At 38.7% G+C, this 5,168-nt stretch overlaps 1 non-coding gene across 1 annotated transcript; it reads left to right on the forward strand.

Annotated features, from left to right (window-relative positions):
• Window positions 1–4,830: 4,830 nt before the first annotated feature.
• LOC112804609 (small nucleolar RNA R71) lies at window positions 4,831–4,934 on the forward strand. Its single transcript, XR_003203223.1, has one exon. It is a non-coding gene; the product is annotated as a small nucleolar RNA R71 (small nucleolar RNA).
• Window positions 4,935–5,168: the final 234 nt, after the last annotated feature.

Here is a 5,168-nt window from a genome sequence, read left to right on the forward strand (position 1 = left end):
ACTCAATTTTTGAGGTGGAAAGAACTTTGCCAGGAAGGCATTGACTAGCTTTTCCCAAGAGTCCAGGCTTTCTTTAGGTTGAGAGTCCAACCATGTTCTAGCTCTGTCTCTTACAGCAAAAGGGAATAGCATAAGTCTGTAGACCTCAGGGTCAACCCCATTAGTCTTGACAGTGTCACAGATTTGCAAGAACTCAGCTAAGAACTGATGAGGATCTTCCAATGGAAGTCCATGGAACTTGCAATTCTGTTGCATTAGAGAAACTAATTGAGGCTTAAGCTCAAAGTTGTTTGCTCCAATGGCAGGGATAGAGATGCTTCTCCCATAGAAGTCAGGAGTAGGTGCAGTAAAGTCACCCAGCACCTTCCTTGCATTGTTGGCATTGTTGTTGTTTTCGGCTGCCATGAGTTCTTCTTCTTTGAAGAATTCGGTCAGGTCCTCTAAAGAGAGTTGTCCTTTGGCTTCTCTTAGCTTTCTCTTCAAGGTCCTTTCAGGTTCAGGATCAGCCTCAACAAGAATGTTTTTGTCTTTGCTCCTGCTCATAAGAAAGAGAAGGGAACAAGAAAATGTGGAATCCTCTATGTTACAGTATAGAGATTCCTTTAGGTGTCAGAGGAAAAGAAAAGTAGAAGATAGAAGTAGAAAATTCGAACTTATCAAATGAGATGGAGTTTGAATTTTGCATTAAGGGATAGTGTTAGTCCATAAATAGAAGGATGTGAGAAGAAGGGAAGTAATTTTCGAAAATTAAGTAAGAAATTTTGAAAACATTTTGAAAAACACTAATTAATTTTCGAAAATGAAGGTGGGAAAGAAGTAAAGTGATTTTTGAAAAAGATTTTGAAATTAGAAATCAAAAAGATTTGATTGAAAGCTATTTTGAAAAAGATGTGGTTAAGAAGATATGATTGATTTTAAAAAAGATGTGATTGAGAAAATATGATTTGAAAAACATTTTAAAAGATTTGATTTTGAAAATTAATGACTTGGCTATCAAGAAAAGATATGATTCAAACATTAAACCTTTCTCAACAGAAAAGGCAACATACTTGAATTGTTGAATCAAATCATTAATTGATAGCAAGTATCTTTGAAAAAGGAAAGAAATTGATTTTGAAAACATATGATTGAAAAGATATGATTTGAAAAAGATTTGATTTTGAAAAACTTTGAAAACCTGAAAAAAAATTGCATTGAAAAACAGAATCTTCCCTCTTGTGCCATCCTGGCGTTAAACGCCCAGAATGGTGCACATTCTGGCGTTTAACGCCCAAAAATCTACCCTTTTGGGCGTTAAACGCCCAACCAGGTACCCTGGCTGGCGTTTAAATGCCAGTCTGTCTTCTTTACTCGGCGTTTTGAACGCCCAGCTTTTTCTGTGTAATTCCTCTGTAGTATGTTCTGAATCTTCAATTCTCTGTATTATTGACTTGAAAAGACACAAATTAAAAATATTTTTGGATTTTTAATCATAAGGAATAATCAAAATACAACTAAAATCAAATAACAATGCATGTAAGACACCAAACTTAGCAGTTTGTATACTACTGACACTAATGAGAATGCATATGAGATACATAAACACTCAAGTCAAGAGAATTCAAAGATCAGAGTAAGAAATCATCAAGAACAACTTGAAGATCCCTAAGACACATGAATGAATGCATGCAATTGACACCAAACTTAAAATGAGACACTAGACTCAAACAAGCAATTTTTTTTTTTTGGATTTTATGATTTTGTAATTTTTTTTTGTGATTTTCGAAAATTAAGTGGAAAAAGATATCAAAATTCTTAATGAGAATTCCAGGAATCATGCAATGTTAGTCTAAAGCTTTAGTCTAAAGGAATTAGACATGGCTAGCCAAGCTTCAGCAGAACATTGCATTCAAGAGCTAAATTGATGAAGATCAATCAGCTTTGGTGATGATAAGAACATCACCTTGAAACACTAGAATTTATTCTTAAGAACTCTGAAGAAAAAATACCTAATCTAAGCAACAAGATGAACCGTCAGTTGTCCAAACTCAACAATCCCCGGCAACGGCGCCAAAAACTTGGTGCACGAAATTGTGATCAATACTTTTCAAAACTCTAATAATCCCTAGTAATGGCGCCAAGGACTTGGTGCTCACTACCATGGCATAAACACAACTTCGCACAACTAACCAGCAAGTGCACTGGGTCGTCCAAGTAATAAACCTTACGCGAGTAAGGGTCGATCCCACGGAGATTGTTAGTATGAAGCAAGATATGGCCATTTTGTAACTCTTAGTCAGACAAACTCAAATGGATATGGTGATGAATGCATAAAAACATAAAGATAAAGATAGAGGTACTTATGTAATTCATTGGTAGGAACTTCAGATAAGCGCATGAAGATGCCTTCCCTTCCGTCTCTCTGCTTTCCTACTGTCTTCATCCAATCCTTCTTACTCCTTTCCATGGCAAGCTTATGTAGGGTTTCACCGTTGTCAGTGGCTACCTCCCATCCTCTCAGTGAAAACGTTCCTATGCTCTGTCACAGCATGGCTAATCATCTGTCGGTTCTCGGTCAGGCCGGAATAGAATCCAGCGATTCTTTTGCGTCTGTCACTAACGCCCCGCCTGCTAGGAGTTTGAAGCACGTCACAGTCATTCAATCATTGAATCCTACTCAGAATACCACAGACAAGGTTAGACCTTCCGGATTCTCTTGAATGCCGCCATCAGTTCTAGCCTATACCACGAAGACTCTGATCTCACGGAATGGTTGGCTCGGTTGTCAGGCGAGCACTCGGTTGTCAGGCGATCAACCATGCATCGTGCAATCAGGAATCCAAGAGATATTCACCCAATCGAAGGTAGAACGGAGGTGGTTGTCAGTCACACGTTCATAGGTGAGAATGATGATGAGTGTCACGGATCATCACATTCATCAAGTTGAAGAACAAGTGATATCTTAGAACAAGAACAAGCGGAATTGAATAGAAGAACAATAGTAATTGCATTAATACTCGAGGAACAGCAGAGCTCCACACCTTAATCTATGGTGTGTAAAAACTCCACCGTTGAAAATACATAAGAACAAGGTCTAGGCATGGCCGTGAGGCCAGCCTCCCAATGATCAACAGATCTAAAGATCAAAAGATTCCAAAGATCCGAAGATGAAAATACAATAGTAAAAGGTCCTATATATAGAGAACTAGTAGCCTAAGGTGTACAGAGATGAGTAAAAGACATAAAAATCCACTTCCGGGCCCACTTGGTGTGTGCTTGGGCTGAGCAATGAAGCATTTTCGTGCAGAGACTTCTCTTGGAGTTAAACGCCAGCTTTTATGCCAGTTTGGGCGTTTAACTCCCATTTTGGTGCCAGTTCCAGCGTTTAACGCTGGAATTCCTGAGGGTGACTTTGAACGCCGGTTTTGGCCATCAAATCTTGGGCAAAGTATGGACTATCATATATTGCTGGAAAGCCCAGGATGTCTACTTTCCAACGCCGTTGAGAGCGCGCCAATTGGGTTTTTGTAGCTCCAGAAAATCCACTTCGAGTGCAGGGAGGTCAGAATCCAACAGCATCTGCAGTCCTTTTCAGTCTCTGAATCAGATTTTTGCTCAGGTCCCTCAATTTCAGCCAGAAAATACCTGAAATCACAGAAAAACACACAAACTCATAGTAAAATCCAGAAAAGTGAATTTTAACTAAAAACTAATAAAAATATACTAAAAACTAACTAGATCATACTAAAAACATACTAAAAACAATGCCAAAAAGCGTACAAATTATCCGCTCATCATTCACCTTCCCAAGTCTCATTACCAAATAAATTGGCATTCAGCTTCATGATAGCTCCTAAATATTGAGCAACTTGCTCTCCAGTTACATCTTCATCCTCTTCAGAGGAAGAATAGTCTTCAGAGCTCATGAATGGCAGAAGGAGGTTTAATGGAATCTCTATGGTCTCTATATGAGCCTCAGATTCCCTTGGGTCCTCAATTGGGAACTCCTTCTTGCTTGAGAGATGTCCCATGAGATCTTCCTCATTAGGATTCGTGTCCTCTCCCTCCTCTTTGTATTCGGCCATATTGATTATATCAATGGCCTTGCACTCTCTTTTTGGATTTTCTTCAGTATTGCTTGGGATAGTACTAGGAGGGGTTTCAGTGATTTTCTTACTCAACTGGCCTACTTGTGTCTCCAGATTTCTGATGGAGGACCTTGTTTCATTCATGAAACTTAAAGTGGCCTTAGACAAATCAGAGACTAAATTTGCTAAGTTAGAGGTATTCTATTCATAATTCTCTGTCTGTTGCTGAGAAGATAATGGATAAGGCTTGATATTGCTGAGCCTATTTCTTCCACCATTATTAAAGCCTTGTTGAGGCTTTTGTTGATCCTTCCATGAGAAATTCAGATGATTTGTCCATGATGAATTATAGGTGTTTCCATAAGGTTCACCCATGTAATTTACCTCTGCCATTGCAGGGTTTTTAGGATCATAAGCTTCTTCTTCAGAAGATGCCTCTTTAGTACTGTTGGATGCATTTTGCCATCCATTCATACTTTGAGAAATCATGTTGACTTGCTGAGTCAACACTTTATTTTGAGACAATATGACATTCAGAGCATCTATTTCAAGAACTCCCTTCCTCTGAGGCATCCCATTATTCACAGAATTCCTCTCAGAAGTATACATGAATTGGTTATTTGCAACAATGTCAATAAGTTCCTAAGCTTCTGCAGGCATTTTCTTTAGGTGAATGGATCTACTTGCAGAGTGGTCCAATGACATCTTGGAAAACTCAGATAGACCATAATAGAATATATCTAATATGGTCTACTCTGAAAACATGTCAGAAGGACACTTTTTGGTTATCTGCTTGTATCTTTCCCAAGCTTCATAGAGGGATTCACAATCTTTTTGTTTGAAGGTCTGAACATCCACTCTAAGCTTGCTCAGCTTTTGAAGAGGAAGGAATTTATCCAAGAAGGCCATGACCAGCCTATCCCAGGAGTCCAAGCTATCTTTAGGTTGTGAGTCCAACCATGTTCTAGCTTTGTCTCTTATAGTAAAAGGGAAAAGCATGAGCCTGTACACTTCAGGATGTACTCCATTCGTCTTAATAATCTCACAAATCTGCAAGAACTCTGTTAAAAACTGGTAAGGATCTTCAGATGGAAGTCCATG

The sequence above is a fragment of the Arachis hypogaea genome, chromosome 5 (genome assembly GCF_003086295.3).
Source record: "Arachis hypogaea cultivar Tifrunner chromosome 5, arahy.Tifrunner.gnm2.J5K5, whole genome shotgun sequence".
NCBI classification, from domain to species: domain Eukaryota; kingdom Viridiplantae; phylum Streptophyta; class Magnoliopsida; order Fabales; family Fabaceae; genus Arachis; species Arachis hypogaea.